The 25,000-nt window shown below is 38.2% G+C and overlaps 1 protein-coding gene across 7 annotated transcripts in view; it reads right to left on the minus strand.

Moving 5' to 3' along the window:
- ZNF536 (zinc finger protein 536) overlaps positions 1-25,000 on the minus strand; it is a 352,592-nt gene that overhangs the window by 275,997 nt on the left and 51,595 nt on the right. For 3 of the 7 annotated variants that reach the window (XM_074583020.1, XM_074583015.1, XM_074583023.1), the window contains exons 2-3: positions 20,832-20,911; positions 8,095-8,165 (exon numbers count right to left, since the gene is read on the minus strand). The gene's annotated coding sequence lies outside the window, so the exon portion shown is untranslated. Of the gene's footprint in view, positions 1-8,094; positions 8,166-8,251; positions 8,269-20,831; positions 20,912-25,000 lie in introns of those variants that run through there. The other 4 variants (XM_074583019.1, XM_074583016.1, XM_074583018.1 and 1 more) reach the window with 3 other exon arrangements.

A 25,000-nucleotide genomic window follows, 5' to 3' on the forward strand; every position in this document is an offset into this window, starting at 1 on the left:
AAATAAAGTATTTGGCTAATCCGGGAAAGTCTGCATTGACAATGCTTGTCAATACAGAGGACCTTTGATCCACAAGGCTGAGAAATCCAGCAAGTCTTAACACATTATTATAAACTAAACTTAAAATGTACACATAAACAGGACACTATAAAAATAAAAAACTTGCATTAGGTCTCCTTTCTCTTGTACTTTTCTGAAGCTTTTCTGCCACAAGTTTTACACAAATTAGAGCAGTGCCTACTGCTAAAGTTAACTTAAATTCGGGTCTTCGTTTACAGAGAGGTATAGTTTGCAGATTAAAAAAAACCCTCAGAACTTGATGCTGTAAATAAAGCTGCAAGGTTTCACACGGGATTGCTACATTATTGAAAGCACACTAGAATAGGGTTAGGAAAACACAAATTAGTGTTGCAGGACTGTGACTCCTTCATAAACAGAAGCCAAACTGTGTTAGTTTTCGAATAAGAGAAAAGACTTGCTAAAAGCTTCAAGATGTTGGGAAGAATGTGCCCTACAATGCCAACTTACTGCAATAAACCTAGCTCAGTAACTAGACTGTGGGCTTCTTTGTGTCTCATATTCTGAATGCAGAAAAAAGAAGCAAGACCTCTGTGCCTCCTGCTATTGGGGAAAGAGTCTGAAGAGGACTGAAAACTGCCACTCCTAAAAATAATAAAGCAACAAGTAGAGACAGGCATGGTGATTCTCAGGAAGGACCGAAATGAAAGAGCCATAGCTGCTAAACTCGTCAGCATAGATAGATCTATTAAAAATGAAACTTTCCGCAGAAAATTTGGTTCTGACCCAAAACTGACTTTGCAATATGGAAATGTTTACCTTGGAAAAGTCAAAACACCATTCTTAAATTCATTTATGTTTTAACGTGCTGTATTACAATATAGCAAAACAATCTAAAAACATCAAATGTAAACTAGGCTTTTCAACTCCATCAAAACATTTGCATAGTTTCGCCTGAAAGCTTCAGAAAATATATGTTAGAAATCATCTTAAATTAAAAATCTTCAAGACAAATTTAAGACAAAACATATTCTTAACTATTCTTTTTTTGTGAGCTTGTGGGTGGCAATCTGACCCCAAAGAAGGAAAGAACAATTCTGAAGAATAAAAATAAGCAGTGCAAATGGCTGAAGCGGGAGTGGGGGGAAACGCAGCTCTGAACGAGGCTGGTCCGTCTAACGCCTTCAGCATGTGACTGACCTCCCCGAAATCACTCGTACACATCAAGTTCCCTCGTGCTTCAGGGTTTTGCTCGATGGGGGAACATCCTCTGACCCTCGTTCTCAGCAGAAGGATCAGTGCCGTGTCACTCCCTACGGGACCTACTGGGGGTTAGCATCACTCGTGTCCCACTGCTCCCCAGATCACTCACCCGGTGCAGCTACTTGGACATTTTTTTGCTGCATATGACCAGGATTAGTACAATTCTGCTCCTGTTTAGTTAGTGGAAAGGAGAGGGCTCCAACTGTGAGAATTTTCAACACCTTAAGTTAGACAAAACACCCAAACCCTAATGTGTAAGTTGTGGTCTCCCTGACCCACTCAAGCATCCCTCTCCCCTTCTCCCCCTCTCCTGTCTGCACCCTTCAAGGAAAATTTCAGTTTTCATTTGAAAACCAGAAAGTTGTTTTAGTTTCGTTTTCTGTGTATTTTAAAAAAGACGAAAACTGTCTTGAAATACTTCTAGGGTAACTCTGTGGAAAAAAAAAAAAAAAAAAAAAGGAGGGGGGCTCATTTAACAAATGCATGTTCTGTTGGCAACCAAAACCAATTTAAAAAAATTACTAGGTGTTATATTTTTCTATTGGTACTTTCTCATTTCAAAGTTTCTTCACTATGAATATCAGGTATACAAAAAACCAGACCTTTCCGGCGGTTCATGAACTTATACACTGGACACGGGTGAAAAAAAGTAATCCATTCAGAAAAAATACAAAGATTAGAATGTGCATTTCACATACATTTGGTTTGAAGAGATGTTTCCTTAGGATCTTTCAATTATTTCAATAAATACCAAAACAATTAGTCCGCAGTACAAAGTTGGTCAAAGTTTTTGTTTTAAGGTCATGCTTCAGTATTAATATTCAAGCCAACCCAAGACTAGAAGCGCTACAGCACTTGCAGCAAAATGTGTATACTTTTTTTCTTCCAAAGCCACAGTACTGTAGTTTTTTCTATTTCCATCATTATTAGTATAAAAAAATTAGTACAAACCAAGAAAAAAAAAAAAAAAAAGAAATTTCACTCCTACTTTCGTCTTTCTTTAGATCTTAACCTGACATTAATGAGCAAATACACACTAGGATGATGATCACACTGTAGGATAAAATGGCTCATATACTGTGTTGATAAGTTAAGATGAAAGAAATCCAGAACAAAGACACAACAGTATTGTGGAGATATGTTTAGATTCCAAAATATTTGTATCAGTCAAAGACAGAAACACCCAAGACAAAAAAAAAAAAAACACCAACAACTGATAAATAGAAACATCTACTTTTTTCCACTTGACTGTATAATAAATACTGTATATATTAAAGCATTAGTCCATTACTATGCCTAGCTGCCACATACAATACACAGATACATTATATACATATTTTCCATCTGATCTCTGATGCATTTGCAGCTCCCATCGAATATCAATGCCACCCCTAAGCAAGCATGTGAGGGTAGGATTTAAGTTACAGGAGACAAAGAAGATGCTCAAATGGAAACAGTACTGGCATTGAAATCCTGCCCCTGATGATCTAAGACTGTAGTGAGTAACATCTCTGATGCAATTCTTCCTGAATCTCAGAACAAAGCGTTACAATTTGCACTGGGTGGTCTACTGGACTGTACTAGAGGAGTTTACAGGAACCATGGCTGCAAAATCCAGAAAGATTACCTGAACAGCGTTTAATATAATCCCAACCCCCATATGACCACGCTCACTCCAACTACAAATGTGATGCAGATGGCACATTTCTTCATTTATACTCTACTGGGTAGTGCCTTCGTTTTCAATAGCAATCATACACCACAGCTTTTCCTCTCCATATTCTTTCCTGCCAGATGAAGTTTTTTTCTCTTCCCATGCCGATTGACTTTACCTAAGACATTGTGACACTTCATTCCATCAAAACATGGCACCATTCCCTCAAAGTGAGACCACTCATTAGATGTATCGTTCTGAAACATGAATATTAATGCCCAAAAAAGATGAACCATAAGCATCACAGATGGACAAGAAGGGATCAGATGTAAATCGGTAACAGGATTGATAACAATTTACAAGTATGTCAGACACAATAGCACACCGTCTTGATCGACAAGAACTACTATTCACAAACTGTACTTCCTCAAGCACCTTCAGTGTTCTCACCAATCAAGATTCATGATAAGCATATTAAGACTGGTATTTTTTTAATGGCATCAGCCTGATTCCAAGCACAAGTCAAAAGGAAAACCACTTTCAAGGAATGAAAAGCTGAAGCAAATACAAAAGGTGCACTGGATGAATGCTGCAGCAGTCAACCACTTGAGAGAAGAAGGGGTTATAGTCCAAAAGAGAATTTTCCAACAATAAAGTATGATGCACTATATTTAAGGAATGAATGCTGAACTTGACCAGACAGTTCATAAGAAACGCTATGTGATGAGGGTGGGTTTTTTTGTGTGGTGCTGTGTTTAAAGACATTCTAATTGCAGCTACAAACTGCAACTATTTAAAAGTGCTGCCTAACAGCCCCATTACAAGGCAGGCACTGTATGTAAAGGCATGCTCAGGGAAAAATAGTAACACCCCACACCTCGGATACTTTTTGTCGCAATGACTGGAAAAAGTCATTTACCCAAGAAAGTAAATAAGGGTGAAATGTATCAATCCCACTGATTCCCCTTCTCTCCTCCAGTTAATCCAAGTTGCCAAAACCAACTGCCTAATGATACTATCTTGTCATGTTACAGCTACTTGTGTTGATGTTGTGCAAAGGACCTAAGCAGTCATTTTTGATCATGTGTTTAAAAAACCCGAATTGAGAATGACTTGTAGAGTTGCTTCTTAGAATTTCTTCCACTAAAGATAGGTCCGCATGGTACTTCATTGAAATAGTCAAGCTACGTCTCAATTAAGAAAAATTAGCACAAGAAGAACACCAGATTAACACACCTTTATTCCTTTCACTACACGAGCTAAACCAGGTATTTCTCCATAATATATTCTGTGCCTGAAAAACTGTCTGCAACACAACACTAAGCCAAATACTTTTTTGCTGAAAAGGAAGCAAGCTGAAATTATTTTATTTAAAAAAAAAAAAAAAGAGAATGCCCAAAGTCTTCCTACTTTTTTATTAATACCAATTTTATCTTTCAATTTGCTTGTTCACCCAGCACAGGGATTCACATCTATACTAACTATCAGCAGATGCACATCTCTGCTGTCCCATTGTAAAGCCAGGCCTGGCTCCAGCAATGGCAGTCGATGCACACAGACCTAAGCAAAGCCTTCTGAACCAGGTTCTGAACATTCCAGCTTCTTCCTTTTAACTTGAATTCCATAAATAATTTTAGGTGGGTGTATTGTGTCATGAAAACAGGAGTGTCTTTATTCGTTGGTTTTTAAAAGCTATATAATTCTTGCCCTGCCTCTAATTGCTTTGTGTTAAATATTCACTAGAAATACACGGGGAATTTGCACATACTTCATAGTAACTATTCTTTTTGTTCCGGAGACAAAATTATTATTTACTCAGTTAAAATTATTACTGATTTTTTGCCAAACGAGAAACTGCAACCTGACTTGATCACAGTGGTTCCATCCTTCTCCTCGTGAATCTCCTATTGCACAACCCTTTTCCTGACAGTGTCTCTCACCCCTCCAGACTTTCATCCACTTGGACAGTCAAGCTCTCTGGGGAAATGACTGGGTCTGAAGGGTTCAATACAAATTTTGGCTGAAGCTGTAAGGCAAACCATCAAGAAGAGTTATAAAATTCATCTCAGAAGGATCTTCCACTCCTCTCCTACACAGGCAATTTGACAGAGAGGAAGAAGATGAAGAATGGAAGCTTTCAAGAACAACCCAGCCAGGACAGACGATAAACCTGCGTGCTACCCTGAGGAAACAGGGTGCAAAGTTCAGTCCTATGTTTGTATTTCTAAAGAGCATAAAATATAGAATATCCTTCCTGAAGGATAATTCTCTCTCTAGTCTCTTACCACATTGCTATGTAACTATACAATAAATATTATCCTGCTCGCATGCTTCTGTTTACTTAGCATACATTATATTCGATGCTATCTGGCAGCAGAAGTTTTAGTTCTGTCATCTTAAAATACTAATAGTTGTCAGTCAAAACAGAAAGTGCATAATAAAAATGTTCCAGAAACTAATAACCCTATATTTCTACACCCCCAGCTTGGAGCTAAGCATTGCTAAAAATGAGATTAATTATATGTTTGTACAGTGCCCGATACAATCAGACAGACCTCTAAACAACATCCTCCTAGAAATGAACACAGACTTGATACATAATCATATAGAGAGAGCGCGTGTATATGTTATGCAATATATGCAACACTAAATTAATGCTATCATCTTCATTTGGCCCAGTCTTTTGATCTACAGGAGAGTTTGGGGGGAAAAAAACCCCACAATCTGCACAGTGACACAGTGTTAGGTAGAGGATGAGGGAAAAGGGCACGGTCAATATCAAAGTAATTTATGGTGAATTTCTGCAAGTATTTAGAAGCACGGAAACACCAAGGAGATATACACAGGACAGGTCCCTGAAGTTATGACCAACGTAACACGGTAAACTGATCAATTTAAGATAAAGCATCAGAAAAATATCCTTTGAATTATATTTGTGAAACTTTAGTGGGAACTTCACTACTTGGGATATTTAAGCCTGCTCTGGACAGGAAATTTTATTTAGACCTTTAAAATTATGACCATTAGAAAATTATGTCTGTGTCTGTATAATATATACACACATACGGATGTAAGGTCTGGTTTTTTAAAAAAGTCAAAGTGCGAAAACAAATTTTGCACTTAATTTGCCCATGCTACAGCTGTAACTGTGCATTAATCTGGCAAGTGCAGATAGACATTTCTGATTACGGGTATGTGAATGCACAATTTACATGCATAATTTTGACAAGTGAACTTGCAACTTAGGCATGCAGTAACTTAAATATGTTTACTGTTGACAACTTAGTAGTATTGGACTGTGACCTGCTTATGCCGCAAAACCAAGCTTAGTCTGTGAGCTTTGCCCCACAATAGAAAATTAGAAATCCTGCAAGGTAGACAACAAGTTGACATCAGAGCTTGCAGAAGGAGCTAGGAAGTCCCACGAGGAGCTCTAAGCAAAACACTTCCATCAGGGATTTTCAAGGAAAAGGTGAAAGATTTTATTTGGCTCCCTTCTGCCCAAACCACTATGGTCTTCCTCACTTTTCTTTGCCCCCCTGTTTTGCAGAGAGGGTAGAACTCCCTATCACTCTTTCTAAAACCTGAAGTCCACCAAGAATTTTGTACTGACAATCTACTAGCAGTAAAGTCCCCGAGACAGAGCAACAGCTGCAGAAAGGACCTCTGCTCCCCAGGCACAGGATGGCAGAACTCTTTATGGATACGCAGGGTGTGTTAAAGCAGGAGGATAAAGGCTTCACTTTGTCCATGCACGTTATTGTTGTTATTTCTGTTATTCCAGAATGGAAATCCTCTTACTGACTAAGGCACTAGGCAATCACCCCCATATGAGTGCCAATAAAGAGATCCATTGTCTACATACTTCGGTAGGAAAGAAAAACAAGAAGAGGGTATGGGGAAGGGAAAAGGTGTTTTCCTTTTAATCTTTTAGACTGTAATAGCCATAATTGGCTTTTCTATATAGTTTGGCCCTAGTTTATCATAGTATTACAGCGAGAAACAGCAGCCTGCACTGATTTTTATACACAAATCTTAATGACTTCAATTGCTTCTAAGGATGCAGAATGGTGGCAGGATATGGCCATCCACCATTAAGGCCCTAAAGCCTTCATAATTACTGAGTATACAGAATATTTATTATAGAGACTATGCCAGGCCTCTTTTGTGAGCTGCCCTGGGCCTGTTCTCTGAGCCACATCAAGCAAGAAGTTTAAATGAAACTGCTCCCAAGTTTCTGAAATGGTTTAATAAAACATATACTGACTGTAATATTCAGTTTATAGTAGAAAACTATTGCCCCTTGGTTTGAAAAATGACCTCTAGTTGGCAATTTTACTCTCAGCTTCATAGATTATAGTCCGCTGTTGGTCATTTTCTCAATCCACAGGGCAATACTTTTCCATAACAAGCTCAAACTGCAATCAGTATTTGTAGGCTGTTACACAAGTTGAGGATAATATGTCTCAACACGTTCTATTATATGACTAAACAAAAGAAATAACAACCTGGTGACACAGACATATGGAGAAAAGCAGTGCTATTCTTCTAATGCTGAGATAGCAGAAAAGCATATTTCTTTGTATTGTGCTAATTTACATTAAATTTAATGGCTTCAATACACAATACTCTCTAATTTGATTTTTTCATTAATGGTGTTTTGGTTTATGTTTTTTTATGTCTATTCTTATGTTAATGTAAAACGACAAATACTAAATTCTATTAGTATCAGATTTTAGAAATGACCGATAGTGACAGAGAGCCTAACATTGTAAAATCACATTAAAATGTATTCAACAGAGATATCGTAAAGATCATTTGCTCTTGGGCACACAAAACACACATTCATAAACTTATAGGTTTGATATTAGGAAATTCTGATACAGTTTAGTAGGCAAGCTGCAAGTAATTGTTTCAGCACCCAGCTCTAGTGCATAAATACAAGATGAAATAATACATTTTGGAAAAACAGTTCACCCATTTAGCTAATCAGATAGATACGTCATGTTGAGGAGAATTCATAGACCAGGAAGCGAGGGAGATCTGGAGCCTCTTCCAAGATGTGTCAGTGACAGCTCTGCCACTGACAGATCTTAAGAAAATCAACCCCACCTTCCCAAAGCACAGTTACTCTGCTCTGTAGGGCTAGTACAACTTACCTAGCTGGCCGGAGCGTGGCGAGGTTTAATTCTTTAATCAATGGATGACGAAAGCTCTTGTAGATCTTTTACTGTAAATGCAAAATATTTATAGTTACAAGACTAACATTCATCCCCATTTGTAAATAAAACTCTGCGGTTAAAATGTGACACCCACCCACGCTCAGAGCCAAAGGGAACAACGTCCTAAACTGAGGCTAGCGGAGTCAAGCAGAAGTGGATACTTTGCCATCCGTCCTCTAGAAATTACGAGTTTCCTGTGCTTTGCAGAAATACACCATATTTGCTGGGGATCTATGATGGGGCAGAAGGAAGAATCTTGTCTGAAAGCTATAAGATGACCCATAAGAGAAAAACATTCATTGTAGATCTGTATGGGCAGCTTTAGGAACTGTATGCATCTATAATATTGCATTTTGAGATATTAAAGGGGCAGATATTTTCTTTCTTCACGCATTTTCCACTACTGTCCCGATATTGTTGCTCAATCACAGATTCACCTGCATTCCGTAGCTGGAATTTAAGTGGTCTGGATTCATTTAAACATGTAGGAGCTACACCCATAAGCTTTAAAACATTCGAGCTAAAGAATGTATTTGAATGTGATTACCAGAAGATGATGGCTCTTTATCTTACAAGTCTTCAAGGAATTTAGATGTCTAACTCATTAATAGTGTTTGTTGCATTAGATTTTACATTTTTATAATTTTAGAAGAAAGGTTTTCTAATACAGAAAAAAAAAATCAGCTTTTTTTTTTTTTTTTTTTTTTCATTTTAAGGTAATAAAAGTGGCGCATATGTGCCATAGCATAATGGATTAATTAAGGAATATGATGTTTATCCGAGGTCCTGAGTTGTACATCTTCATAACTCACTCATAAAAATTAATGTATTATACCACGCTCCACAATGATATATCTATTTTCACCATACCTGTTGAGAATAAATTGTTCTAAATTGGATTATCCTGATACCCAGTGAGAAATGTAAAAATTACATTGTTATTTTAAGAATTTACATTGCTGTATATAAAAAAACATAATCTTCTCACTGAGCTTTTGAACTGTCATGTTACTCCCACTGTTATGAAATCGTAATTGCTGCTGCCACACCTAAAATCAAATGCAATGCATATTGTATTTTTTCATATGCTGTGCATTTCCTACCGTAATCACAAAACCATATACAGTATATTTTAGGACTATTCTTTCATTACTGACTGCTTTTGTATATAAGCAATATACAACTACGCATGCAAGGATTCATAAAATCCTCATTTCTAAAATCAACAGATGAAAAATCCCCAAATAATAATGTACAGATGTTTCATATTTAAATGAGCTGTTGGCATTTAATGCTGCCAATCATATATGCAATAAAATTGTTGAATTTCAAGCTACTCAGCATTTACAGGAGATTATTTTTATTTTTTAAAATCAAAAGATCATTTTAGGATGACTGAAAAAATGACTGTTCAATAAATATACAATGATATATTTCTGATGTCATCTTGAAATTCCTATGAGTGGTCAACTACGTTACATTGTTCCATACCAATTCCTATTCCTTCTACCCCAAGAAAGTTGATTCTGCTGTCCTAAAGCTGCAATGCCTCGCTAGAAGTAAATTATCTGCACGTTATCTGCAGAGTAATCCTCTTCCTGAATACAAGACAGAACATCAGAGTTTCTAATCCTACACAGATAGAGTAATTCACATCCACTGTACGTTTTACTGTAAAGAGAGTAATACAATATGTTTGATAAATCATGTATGTGTCTGTGTACAAAGCAAAAGGTTTATCTCCTTTCCTACAAGACGCATCCGTATTAAAACGCACACGCTCCCCATGCTGGCACTGTAAAAATCTTTAGAAGTTCTATAATAGAGACATCTAAGTTTAAAAAATGGAGCAGCTCACAGGTCAAACAAGTTCCTGATGAGAAGTGCTTAACCAGATATTATTATTCCACTGATTGTAAGTTTTCATCCATACATCAAACCCTAGAATCTATTGATTAAATAAAACTGATTTTTCTATCTTACAAAGCAAAAGAGAATTAAATCATCCCCATTGTTTTTCCTTGGTTTGGAACTCTCACGTTGTACACACTGGCCATGTGTCCTGCTTAGAATTACAACATCCTTAAGGAGAGTCATTCTACAGTGACTGATCACAGGTTTCTTGCCTCTTCCTCTAAATCTTCTGCTCCTGGTTATAATCAATAACACTTGATGGCCCAATATTCTGATCCAATATGGCAAGCGATACGATCCCAGATCTACTAAAAAATCAATAAATTCATTTGCTTCAGGAAATTTTGGATCAGAACAACTTTAAGTATATGTAAATACAAGAATTTACTGCAATTACGCTGGCACATCTTCCCTTTCTCATACTTCTTTTTCACTGCATAATTAGCTGCCTCATGCCTTAATTTTGCTTGCAGTCCTACCTAAAGCAATCCAGGCCGGGCAGCTCTTGCAAAGCCTTACCAAAGTCAAGGTCTGACGGCTTAGAGAACACAGGGTCCCTTTCAGCAAAACACATCAAACCATTGTGTATCTGTATATTGCTGAGCCCCACATAGCACTGCCTGGGGTCTGAAGATACCTCCAAATACTAACATAGCATGAACACGTAACAGACTGCTAACAATGTCTTTGAAGAGCACCAACAGGTGGATGCAACAATCTTCCTGAAGTTTAGTTTTGTCTTTTTTTTTTTTTTTTTTCCTTGTGCAAAAACATCCAAGTTAACTTAACTGCTTCCTTGGGCTACTGTGTCTCCAAGTCGGCCTTCAGCTTCCTTCCAGTCTACCTGCGCAGTGCTGCTCTGTGCTGCACCGATGTGCTGTAACACTAAACACGCACCGTAACGAGGCCAGAAAACCCTGCATCAGGGATGTGGTTTCCATTCTGGAAGGTAATCACTGCTAGACTAAAACGGTAGCAGCCAAGTTCACGTGCATGTTTCAGATGAAAGGACAAATGCTAAATGCAATTCTGTCACTGTATATACACATCATTTAGTAAATTGTAGAAAGTATTCCGAGTATTTTTTTTTTAAGGCAAGGATTTTTTAATGTACTTTAAATCTTCTTTAAATTAGCATCACAGACTGGGGTAAATGCATAATTAGTACTAAATTAATTAACAAAAAAGGAATTTATTACCTGTTATTTCAGTGTAATGGAGTTACAGAAATGCAGAACAATGAGTAAACACAGACATCTATACCAGTTAAGAAGGCTGCAGCTCGGGCACATCCTTCAGCCTTTTAGTCTTTCTCCACTGGAAATCAACCAGCAGTGCAAAGATGAGAACCTTGCTTCTGCTAAGTAGCACTAATTTCGGCCCATAGTGACATTCAGAAGAGGATCAGTCAAGTCACAGGGGAAAGAAAACTGTTTGCTTATGATGTGGCTGGCACCAATGAAGATGAGTTTGTAACACCCTCCAAGCATCAAGACGACACACAAAAGAAAGATTAAAAAAAAAAATAAAATATACTCAACATGCAAAATGTATCAATGCAGTTCTCCAACTGAAAAGGCAGAAGTCAGAAGATCAAGAACTCACAGTTAGGATTTTCCTATTAGTTAAAGAACATAAGGATTCTCCTGAAGTCTTTGATTGATATATGATCTTTTCTTTCTTTTCAGGCAGAACAGCTGTCCAGTGAACTAGAAGAAATAGCCCTGAAGACAGCTTTGTGTCTGATATGACTTTGAGAGGGAAAATTATCCCAATGATAAATGCTTTACATGGAACATCTAAGAAAAAAATAATAATAAAAATGTCATCCATGAAAGAATTTTTCTTTCTATTTGAGCAAGCAATCACTATTATCATCATTGCGGGGGGGTGGCGAGGGAGCAGTTTCTGATACCAAAGAGAAAAGGTAGATCCGTCCCTCAAAACTGGATTTGGAATGAACCTAACCAAAAAGAGGCAACAGGTACTTTTAAGAGAAGGGTAACCGGGCAAACGGGGAGAGAAGCAAAGAATTTTCTGAAGATTGTCGGGACGCAGTGACCTGGGATATGCCGTATCTTCCTTCATTCTTCTTTGTAAGGAAATTCTTTAAGAAAGGTGAAACACACTTTGCTGGCTGATAAAGATACACAATCTTTGCCACAACAGCTATACGCAGAAATAGCTTGACCATGTCCAAGAAAGAATCATGCAATAATAACCATCACAAACCTTCTCATCAGAAGGACTTTGTACAAATCAGTGTAAATTTATTCAATCTAATGGAATTATGTAAATTACATAAATCGAGGACTGCAGCCACTGTGATAATACAGTGAAGTTATGTCCAGGTTAGAGGAAAGATGGCATGAAATGGAGCCTTTCTGGAGCTTGCTCTAGAGCTGTGTTTTGGCAGCATAGTGAGAGAAAAGAAAAGAGCCTTAGAGAATGACCAGCCAGAATACTCAGGTGAAATTTGTACATCTTTCTCATTTTAAAACACATCTCATTGTGGCACTTCAGTGTATGGATGAGCACTGATGGCTGCTGTCATACACAGCCAGGAAAAGGAAGAGTAATTACAACTGCACTTTCCTTGAAGTAACCAAATCCAGTATAACCCCAGCAGTGGCAAGCAGTACATCAATGGTTCGTCCACCCACCTTCCAAAGCCTTGTTGAATTTACCACACAGATGGTCAATACTAAACAAGGGCTCCTACATACCTGATACAGGAGCACAACAACCTTCCGCCCATCCTATCTTTGTGGCTCTCAAATCCCTAACCTAGATCTCTTTGCTCACCCTGCCCAAAACTCTTTGTCTTTCAATAGAATGGATCTTTCCCCAACAACCCTCTTCCAACTTTCATTCTCCACCCAATCAAGCGACCTTCTTCCTGCCCCAAAGCCTTCCTGAATAACCCCCATGAGTATACTTATTCCAGGAGCTAATTAAAATTAAATAAGATCTTTAGCACTGAGAAACTTAGAGAGACAGTTACACATTCTCATATACATTTGCACAGCAAGAGGTAATTTCTCTCCCCTCCCTTGCATAACTTGAATGCCCTTCCTCCCCCTAGCCCAAAGCCCGCTCCTTCATCCCTATTTCTGGAGTCCTCCTCATCCTCCCACATAAGCTGTCATTAACCCTACACATGAGAGTGGTGTTCCCACCAGCTGTTGACATCTGCCTGCTCTTCTGGCACCTCACCTGTCCCTCCCCTGCATTATCGAGTGCCAGCCCCTGCTCTCGTGCAGATTTTAAATCCACAGTTTTCAGAAATCCAGCTCCATGGGATTCCAACAACAGAAGAACAGGAGATAAGAATATAAAAGCATCCTCAATGTGGTGTCCCATCAGGGAGCCAACTAAATCTGATAGACACTGTCCTCTCTGACCCATAAGCAGGAAAGGGCTGAGCATTTAGAGAGGAGAACAGCAGTTCAGAAAACACCTTTATATGGTCTGTAATTGGCCAGTATCACCTAACAAACAAAAAGCATTCACCGAGGTCTTTGCTTTCGGGGTAATCAAATCGCATTAAAAAAAATAAAATAATTTCCACGCATACACGTTACACATATATTTCTGTTTCCCCTCCTTCTCCCCCACTTTTAGTTTGCAGTGACAATCAGCAATTATTTTACAGAGTAAGACTCTATAACAAGCTTACAGGATGCCTTTAGTAATAAGATAATTATTTGTAACTCTATAAAGAATTATAATTTTTAATTTAAAAAGAAATCAAATAAAAACAGCTTTCATCTTTCCTACCATGTGAAGAAAACATTCTCTGCCTACAACTCAAATTATCATTCTCTCCTTTGTGCAAAATGAATTGACCCAGAAAACTAAAAGGGTAAGAACCCATATTTGCTGGGCTTATTCAGCAGCCAAAAGTTCATGAAAAACACTGTTGTGTATCACATAGCAACCACTTGATGCCTATTGTTAAAATACAGTAGTTATTCAAAAAGTAAAATCTTGCATTCTCAAATAAGAAGCCAGGCTGCAGTGTGTGTTTACTGTTTTTGGGAAATAGTCATCTTGCCATTTTCTCTTTTTCCATAGTCTTGGCATATTTGGTCAGCTATGCAATGTGCAGTTACCCACAGGAAAGAAAAGGAACACAAGAATTTTCCTCCAGTGTTTTGCTCACAGGACAATGTCCATTCAAAGCAACACTTGAGATCACTACTAAGAGGGTTAAGATGTGCTCCATTTTTATGCAGCCACACTGTCGGTAAAAATGTAATATTCCAGAGGAAGAACGGGAGAAGTATATTGCTTTTTGACTGAGAATTCCAGTTGCACACTTTGGCCTGTTCCCAAAGCAAGCTACTCTCAGGAAGTCCTTTACACACGTACAGATGTCCACATCGCTACTGCGTATTTGCACTTCTTCCCAGCACCGTTACCTGTCGCTACAGCTGGGCAGAAGTATGAACTTCACAGACATCTCCCACTCCACCTTTCCTCCAAATCTTTTGTGGCAAGATATGGTAAAAAATAAGATGCAATAAAAGTAAAATTTATAGAGGAGGGAAGAAAGTCAGCTCTAGAGTCAGAAAAAAAATATTAACAATTTCTGTTAAACGGAGCATGGGTTACTCTAAAATATTTGAAAAGCTGCAGCAGATCACACTGGGAAGGCACTATTCTGGCCTTCCCAAATTTCCATGGAAGCTGAAACACAGCCCTCGGTTTCAGTCACAACTGTATCAGACTATTTAAATTATCAAAGCAAGACCAAAATGGTTCTTCTGAAACAACTGCTGGAGCAGATGAAGGGAAGAATAAGAAAGACAGAAACTCCCTTGTAGGTGCTATTATGTGCTATTATATAAATAGTACAACTTAAAACTTCAAGATAGTGGCATTTTTAATACCAGAAGGGAATGGCAGACTTGCTTAGCATAACTTTGAGATATTTCATCAAGGCTGTGTATAAACAGGTGTGCAACATTTTTGCTAGCTGTAAGATGCTTGTTGAGATTATCTGCTTATCTAAAAGAGTGTTTCAACTCCTTTTGAGTAGTTAAAATAAGATAATGGTGGAAAGTAGATTAAAAGGGGCAAAACGTGTGAGCATACATGTTTTTGCCAAGAGCCTTACTTTGAGCCCAGCTGTATCCAGGTATGTGTGCACTGTTTCCATAGTCTCTGGAAAGAAAGTTGAGTGGTAGGCAGCACACCCCACATGAACGCATGGAGCTGCTAAGGGAAAAATGTGAGAATGAATTAGGTACCCGGAAGCAATGAGGTGGGGTTTATCATTTTAGAGAGAGATCTGGCTGTTTCCAAAACAAGATGGAAAACACGGATGTGCTGAAATTGCAGCTTGCTTGCTGCAAGTTCTCCTGCTTGTCTTAAAGAAAGTTCTTTATTGGAGGTCAGAGGAAAATGAAAAAAAAAAAATCAACTTCTTAACTGCACATCTCAGCTGGCTTACAAAGTATATATTAAAACAGAAGTGTATATACAATCAAATATTAGAATCAGTCCAAAGGTAGATCAGTGGGTACTTATAGACAGGGATTTTCTATACAAAGGAAATACTTGGTTTGGTCATTGGTCAGTGATCTGGCCATGAGCGGATGTGGTAATTATAGATGACTGTTGAATAGCTGTAGTTACAATAGTACAGTCATGTTTAATTTATCAGCAAGATACTGGCTTACTTTATGAAACAAAGACCAAGCTAGTACATCCCGTGCACAACTAAAAATTAAGAAATCTTTCCCCTAAACCAATAAAAAGTATATGTTGAAGATTAACGCAGATCTTTTCCAGCACAACTCAAGTTCTCCTCTGAAAAGGTGTGCTTCTCTCAGAAACACATTCCCAGCACAAGGACTGGTAATTTATGATCCACCAAAATACTCCGTTGAACAAAAAAAGTAATACCTACAGTGCTCCTATGCAAATCATTAAGAATAAGTGACTCTAAGGACCAGTAAGAACAAAGCCCAAAACTCTTATCAAACATTATTTGAGGTTTGAAAAAGTCAAGACAAAGTGTAATTTTTTTTAAATGGGGATAAATTGGGATTTCTGTAACAATTGACTCATTTTGCCTGCTTTTATCTAAGGATCTCAAAGAGCACTCCAAGTGTTAATTAAATTACAAAGCATTTTTGAGACAGGTAAATGGTATTATGCCCACTGGGGAACAGAGAGAACATTTATGTTTCATTACTAAAGTCACACAATAATTCAGTGGCTAGTAATATAACCCAAGAATTACCAGTCGCCACTTCTACTCATTGACCTGATGGCCTCACAAGAGATAAAATTAGCCTTAAAAGCCAAAAATACTTTCCTCCTGTGCTTTTCTGTCTTCGAAGAATTGGGCCAAGATTTTTATATTTTATTTTATTTGTCTTCCTCTGCTTACTGGGAGGCCTTTCTTTCAGAGTTACGCAAAAGCAGCCACTTCCTAACCTATCCAAGTGTGTTAAGGATCACCGTACAGCAATAGGGATAGGAACCTAAACAAGGGCAGTGAACTGTAATGGTGCTGTTTAACAACTTACGCAGCTGCATGAGGATCCTCTTCTCCCTCTTCTAAGCAGCCATCTCCCAGAGATGACACATAAGAGCCTCTATCCCATCAGATGTGCAGATGAAATAATTCTTTGCTGGCCAATTCACCCACTTCCAATCCTACTCTACCAAAGAAACAGACGTAAAACCACCCTAAGGAACCTTGTGCCTTGTATACATCATATAGTAATCTCCCACGGAAAGGAACAACATAAGAAACAACCAACGAGGCCCTGAAAATGCTTCAAACCATGGAAAAGTCTATTCTGCAGTCTACTACATGTATTTTGGGCTGCATGTAAGGAGATGAGGGAGAAACATTTCACTGACCATTCTATTCTTAGCCAGAAAAAGGAAGCCACCTTTTTTCATTCGGGCTTAGTCCTGACTAGTACAACTGCAAGATCCAGGAGCAATAAAGCAACAAGATATAATGCAATCTGCACAACAGACATTCCAGTGACTTACAGTGCAACCTAAGGCATCTCTAATTCATGACTGGTACAGCTCTGTTAGAGCTTTAACAACTTATATCTCCATTAGTAAGCTGATTTTGGAGAGTTCTTCATAAAAGGGTTTTCTGTTTTGTATATAACTATTTATTACTTAAAAAAAAGAGAAGGACCTTTTTGAACTTTCTTTAAACCTTTTGAATACAATGTTAAACTAAGATTTCAGGTTTTATACCTACCCACCCCACCCCCACTCCCGTTTCTTGTTATGTTATGAAGAATCAGCTATGTGGAAGAGATGAGAATGTCTGATTTAAGTGACCAAGGCTTAAGATCGTTTTTACTGCGGCAGAAAAAAAAGCTGCTGCATATATTTCCAGTAGTAGTAGTATTGTTACACGGTATGACAATCATCATCTTTTTTTCTTTTCCTAAAAATATGTCTAAAGAACCACACAGTTTATACACTGCATTCAAAATATTTTTCTTCGTTTACATTGATTGCATATTTCAAATCATGTTACAGCTGTATCGCTTAGCCTAAATCAAATAAGGAATCCACATAAATGCATACACACACTTTCCTTGTTTTTAGACATTGCCAATATTGACAAGATTAAAATATTTTTCCCATTCATTATTTATTGTGATATGATGAAACAGTAAGAGTATGTATTTAACGGAACATCACAAAGTAGAGTTAAAATGTGGACATGCTGTTTCATTTTGATTTTACTGTGACAGTGTTAAGTACATGACTCCCTGACTGCAATAATGACATCTTCGGGTGATGGAGATTTAAGATGCTTTGCAAAAATGCAGTGTTATCCAAACTCTTCAGCCATGCTGACTAGGAGCATTATTAAATAGATGAACCCAAGACTGGAAAGAGTACTGTGACTTAAGTCTCTCCTGTTGCAGAGGACTGGGGGAATCGGTGCTCAGCGCAAGAGCAGCAGCAAACTCCCATACTGCATCAGGTACATAACTGGAATGACTGGAAGGCAGTCATACATATAAAACTCCAACACTTTTACGAGTACCGACATTTTTTTGTTACCAAAAGGGTGTCCTGTGGATAGTTTCTCTGCTTCTAGGCTGAACTGGTGCTACCTGACAGCTGGAGTCTGGGGTCAAGCACTGCTGTATCTGGCTGAACCTCAAGCGTAGGGTAGATACGTATGAATTTGTTTTTCAAATGTATGTACCTTGGATTGAAAACCAGAGACATAGCACTGCACGATCCCAGTTTCCAGCTCACAGTTGGGCACCATTCTGCAGGTTTCTACTGGCAAAGAAGCGAGGAAATGACAAAGAGAGCGCACCACAGCAAAGCAACTATAACCAAAACTGGCAGTGTGGGGCAGAGGAGCACAGAGCTTGCCTCCTGTGGTATGTGGCAGTATCTGGGTTAGAATGCAGAAAAAGACGGACACGTTTTAGCCCAAATGCTTATTCTTGCACACTACAATCTAAATATACCCCCTATAATAAATAAAGCAGAATAATCAGAAGGTGCTGAATGCTTAAAATGCATCCTTAACAAAACAAAACAACGTAATGCATATCTCTCTTTACATGTCAAACAATTTGCCTAACAAATCATAATAATGCAGAATGATATAAAATTCACCCATCAAGCCCAAACGCATGCACAAAGATTACCATGGCAAAGAATTGTGAATTTCATTAAATATGTTAAAGGCAAAAAAAAAAAATTCAGCTTTGAAAAATAGTAATCCTGTCTTTCAACAAAAATATTATAGGAAGCTATGAATTTGGTAGATCTGAATAGGATGTTGGTACATGTTTTACTAAGGTAATATAATGGCACACTATTATTAGATCACATTAATCATTACTGTGCCAAAGGCACTGACAGCACCACTGAAAAGGATTGAAAGGGCTGGTAATGGATATAAATTACCCATTGTGTGATAAAAGGATTTTTACTAAGAAGGTAAGAATAAAACAGCAAATTTCTAATATAACTGTTGTGTAAAAACCAAAATAAAAGTAATCCAGTCAGTAATATCCACAAAATCAGAAAGTAAGCACTTTTGAAACAAGATAAAGTCACAATAAAAACTGTATACAATGTAAAATTAATTTTGCGGTGCATAATATTACTATCAATTTAAATAGTTTACACGATGACCTCTAAGGGGTATGGTCAAGAGAAAGGTAAGCTTTGTTAATTAGAATCGAGTATGAGCTTCTGCTTATCTATTTTAAGTTTGTGGGTTTGGATTTTTTTCTGAGGTTTGGGTTTTGGTTTGGTTTTTTTTTAAACCTATAATGGCTTCATGACACCCCCCCGAAATTCAAGACATATTGTGAGGTTTCTGTTTTCTGCATTAACATCACAACAAACAGCACATCTCTCAGATGGTTTTATTTGGATTCCAAATGCTATTACAAAATGAACCACGTCTTTGCTGAGCTATTTAACCATTTGATTGAAACCATTTGTATCACGAATTGTCCGGTTTTGTGCTCCTCCTTTACTCCGGCAAGTATTTCCTGATATTAGTAGGGATCAGTAAAGTGAATTGGTCAAACTACATCCTTATTTACAGCATTAAAAAATCCACATTTCTTCTTTGAAGTTGATGGAATTATTCTAGAATCAAGTCACTGTAATTCTTTTCTAGTCAATTGTCTAGAATAAAATCCAGTAGCTCCCATTCAATTAGCGAGTTTTAAAAATTGTGAGCCATATTCTTAAATGATATAAATTCATAAGTACAGACATCAATCCTGAAAACACTTACGTCTATGCTTAACTTTACTCACGTGAGTAATTCCATTAGCATCAGTAATTCAATACCTGCTTATGCATTTGCAGTACCGAAGCTTTAATATGCCTGAATATCCTCTCACTTACATCAGCTATAAATCAGCACATTTCCTCTGAATCACACAGTTTCTACTGATTCAGAAGATATAAAAATGAGTGGACAATCCAGTATAACAATTATAATAAAGAAATAACATAAGAATTTGATTTGGGAGCAGAAGCTATCAGAAATTTTGATTTAAGAATCAATTAATGCACGTAGAATGTGGAATTAATTATCGGTTATTTCCTAGGAAGCTAGACTTTTATTTCAAACTGAGGGCCAAATAACCCAATTCTGATTTCACACCGATTTCCACACCAATCTGATTTCTCAGACTTTACAGGAGCTTTTCTTCTCCCGCACTGGAATAGCTCAGAGGAAAATCACATATACAATGTAGTACACCCTTCCACTCACTGATTTTCATGGGTGGTGTTCTCATGCTAATATACAACAGAATATGGTTCTTAATAATATGCATGAGATGTTCTATTGAACTTATGGAAAAAAAAACAACAAAAGTGATAAAATGAATTTAATCATGAGTGTCATGGATTTTTTTTAAAATCAGCAGTCTGTTGATAAAGTAATAAATGATGATTCATCTCTACCACAATTATTACATATCAACTGCGTAAGATGAATGCTCGTGATTTTACCAAGCAGATTTTTTTCTTGAAAAATCTATTTGTAGCTCACTACGCCCTGAAAGAATTACAATGAAAAGTTTCGCTAAAGACATAAACTTAATATTTTTGAAGACGTAAAAAAAAAACACGAGAAGAGATTTTTAAATCTAATTTAGGTACCTCATTTTTATGTAATTTTTCTGATGTGGAAAAAGCAAACCTAAAAACTCAGACCCATAAGCAGAAGAAAATGTTATGAGAACAATATAAGTAAGTATTCTTACCAGTTACTCTTAAACCAACGAATCTGTTCCCTGGCTGAGGAAATTCTTAAAAGACACGGGATAGGTACTGAAGGTCGCAACTGTAAAAATAAAACCTGTGAGAATTTTAATATGTCAAAACTCAGAGTTTGAATCAGACATTTACGTTAAAATATTACAATGCCACCTCAAGCAGACAATCTACAGAGCAGCAGAGAGTACTGAGAATTAGAATAGTAATGGGATTAACACCTTTTATTTTTTAAGCCTTCATAATGTATGTGTTTGGTGGTCATTTCATTTTGGGAACTGAAAAGTTCCTTCAGTTCTGGATTGTTTTGAGAGGGAAAACCTCTCCGCAAGATAATGCTGAGGAACAGAATGAAATTCTTCTGATCCTTTCCCCTAGACAGTGCAGCAAGAGAGGACAAAACAGGATAAAACAAAAGTTGCATAGCATACTCCAGAAACCCAGTTATTCTCTTTGACATTGATATTCTAATCTTTCAAACCGAGTAAAAAGAGAACAGCTACTAATTGTATTTTTACTTTTTTTTAATTCCATTTTATAACAGAAATAAGTCCTTTGTAGATGATCTCATCTAATAAACCCTACTTAAAAGAGATAAGAGCTAGCAGTAAAAGCCAAGCCAGAACACTTCCAAGATATTTGTCAGTAGTGAATTTAGGGCCATTACATTAGTAAGCAAAATAGAAACAAAAACAAAGGGCGTTCTTAGAGCAAAATAAAGTTCACTCGACTGAAGCTATAATCTGAAGAATTTATGACTGAGAATTCTAACTATGTTTATTCCTATGCGTGTCTAACAAATGAAATTAAAGGTCACTTCCAAATAATACATTTTGTACATCTACATCAACCAAACTATTTCATACAGCAGGCTCTGGCTCTGAAACCCCTGTTCAAGCACACAGCCTTAGGGCTTCACCTTACCAACACTGATTTCCCAGAGATCCACTGACTTCTCCGCAGAGCCCCAGTGGTGGGCTGTGGTAGTCAGTGTGTACAGAACTGCATCTTTCATTTCTGTGGGAAATAATTAAGAGCTTGGCCATTTTATTGCATTTGGTTTAAATCATTCAGCACCGACAGGACCACACTGCTGGGCAATGCCATTTGTTGACTTGAAGGATAAACAACAATTCTGAGGACTCCTATTGATGATGAAAGCAATATTAAATAATTCTGCAAATTAGGAGTTCACTACTAAGCAGCACAGCCCTCTGCTAGTGCAATACAACACTTTACATGTACCCTCTAAGATCTCTCCAGACTCCGCCCTGTCCCAATTACATCCAATGCAAAATGCTACTGCGGAACATCCCACTTTGTCCGTGCCACCTCCTCTTCTCACTCCTTTGGTTCCTCCACCACACCAAACGCAGGCTAATTTTCATTTCGATGGTCTACCATAACGTTTCCCAATTCCCACTCCTTCCCCCCTTGCTTGCAGATTGAACCAGTCTTTATCACGCGCTTCGAAATATTTTCCAAGTGATAATTCTGCCATACAGCTTCTCTGACATAGGAGAATTACCCCAGTAAAAGCTTCAAACCCCTCCTTTATAACTCACATTTCCACAGTTAACTGCCAACAATTGAGCAGTAGACATCTGGTTTGCCATCACCACTGTTTCTCTCGCGTAGGAACACATTTCTTTTTTGCACTCTCCTCATGCCTAGTTTTCTTTTACATGCCAATTGTCTCTGGTTTTATACTTGAATTACAAGGCCCAAAAGGCAAAGCCTATCTTCTTGTTAAATATTTTACAGTATTGAGCTTAATGGGTGGTGAGCAAGCACAAGCCAATCTCATACCCCATTTTCCATGGGTATGCCTGGCTACATGAGAGGCAAACCACCGGGCAGTCAAGCCAAGCACCTACCATGTCGGCTGGACAGAATGAAATCCTTTTGTAAATGGTTAAAAAAACAAACCACTCTGCATCAGACTGGGTCTGCCAAATAGGAAATCATACCTAGACAGGATTCAGGTCCCATTTATAGAGGGACGTACCATTTTAGAATTCAAATAAGTGAATTTTGGTTACAATATTTGGACGTGCAGGAAAAGCAAATTCCTGGACCGCTACATATAAACATAGGTCCCATCCAACATTTTCAGTTGCACGGTGTCTAAAAACAGTGACAGCTTGTTTGTCTAGAATTTCTGCAGTTGTTGATGTCTTAAAACCTCAAGATACACCTTTATAATGTTTACTCGCAGCTCATTCAATGCAAGAAAGCCAAGAAATAGAAACAAAGATGATAATAAGCTGTTAGGTTTCGAAAAGATGTTATCTCGCTAAACAGGTTCTTAGTACTCCTACGCCAACATCGTAGTCTACATTTTTGCTATGCTATTACAAGGCTACTTGTGTTTAAAAAAAAATTCAGATTTTACATACACGCTCATGACTTGCAAAATTCTAGGAATGATTCTCAAGGGGCTTTCACTAAGATGCTTTATAAATTCTGATGACAGACAGAACACAGTAAGGCTTCATCTCTTAAAGTCCTGTACTGATTTGTTTGGAGGCTTCGTGTCATTGATCAGCATGTCAATGTCTCTTGCAATCTGCTTTCCAGTTCATGACTGTGAGTGAACCCCTCAGGTTTAAAACCTTAAATGATTTAAGGTCTGTGATACATAACCTTACGAACAAATTGGGAAAATCTGTAGCTTTACACATTAAACTGTAGCAGAAATGATTTAAAGCCTTATAAAAAGGTATTTTACTTACCTGTGCTAATATTATTCTAACACATCTGACACTGACTATGTAAAGCAGATAGTTTAAAGGTACAGGCAGCAAGCTGCGCGGAAACAAGATAGTTCCACTTCGGTCAAATCGGGCCAGTTTACCAGTGTCTAATACACTTGCTGGCATAAAAAAATTGCATCGTGAACCCCTACAGACCAATTTATCATGGCAAAGCCTCCCCAGCTAACACTCCCGTGCAGCTGCACTCGGGTCAGCAAGTGAGTGTCTTCCCCCAGCACAGCCCTCTCCCCCTGAAGAAGAAACCCCAAAGGCCTTCAGGATGGCAAAATAAAAGTACTATCGAGAAATAACTGGGGTAAGAAGGACACCATTTTTGTCCATTCTTAAACATGCTTCTGTAGCTCATTCCTTGAAATGAATTACAGACATTAAAGGGAGAAAGCAATCTCTCGTCCCATTGATGAGTGGGCACCAGAAGGATTTCTGCAGGTTACGGACAGAAACCTAATACGCAGCAAGGGAAGACAGATGCTTGAGCACGGACTTGTTCTGAACGATGGGACTCTCCCTCAAATACTGAGGCTGCAAAGGCTTCATCACGAGGCTCTTAGCACCACATCCCATTCCTGTTAAACTCAATGATGAAAGCTCTGCTCATCTCAAGGGGACAAGGCTTGGGCCCTCCGTAAACAGCGTACCCTTTCTGATGGAATGAGGTGTCACGTTTAAATAATTATTCCCTATCGGCTGCTTTTTGAGGGCATCTTGAAAGGGCATAGCTGCTCTCACCCTAGGCACATCAGAGATGCAGGGACAGAGATACGCGGGCAGGGAAAGAGGCTCAATGACAGGACGAAGCCAGGCCAGCAGCCGTGTGGGACACCCTTCATGGGGCTCCATGTGAACGCAGCATATATTGTAAATGCAGGGTAAGACCGACAGTGCCTTAAGGGTCCATTTAGTGTCACTGGGAGTTACATGCATAAATGAAGAGAGAGAAACAGTCCTTAAAGCAAGATGTTGGAATAAATCTCAGTATTTTTCCACTGTCCCGAAAAACTAAGAGCTGATACCACTCTTCTCAGGCTGGGCCATGGTTTCCAGCCGTGCCACCGCAGCCAAGTCCCAGCCAAACACTGGTCCTCCCTCATAGCCCCAGCACCAGACCTTGCTCCCTGTGCGCCCTGCCCAGGCACTCGGAGATCTTCAACACGTAAAACTGTCTGCCTATAAATACAAGGTATTTAAAAATTCAAATCTCACCACGACAGGATTTGCCCACGTCTCCTGGCAAATCTGCAGTGTTTGATCTAACATCCTTTCAGGGAAGCTCCTTTACATCACTGAGATCACGCGACAAACTACCGCTCTCATTTTCCCTCCTGGTATAAGTAAGCAAAAGACAGCAAAGGGAACAGGACAGGAATGCGCATCATTTTAAC

This window comes from Larus michahellis, chromosome 4, assembly GCF_964199755.1.
Source record: "Larus michahellis chromosome 4, bLarMic1.1, whole genome shotgun sequence".
Classification (NCBI taxonomy): Eukaryota; Metazoa; Chordata; class Aves; order Charadriiformes; family Laridae; genus Larus; species Larus michahellis.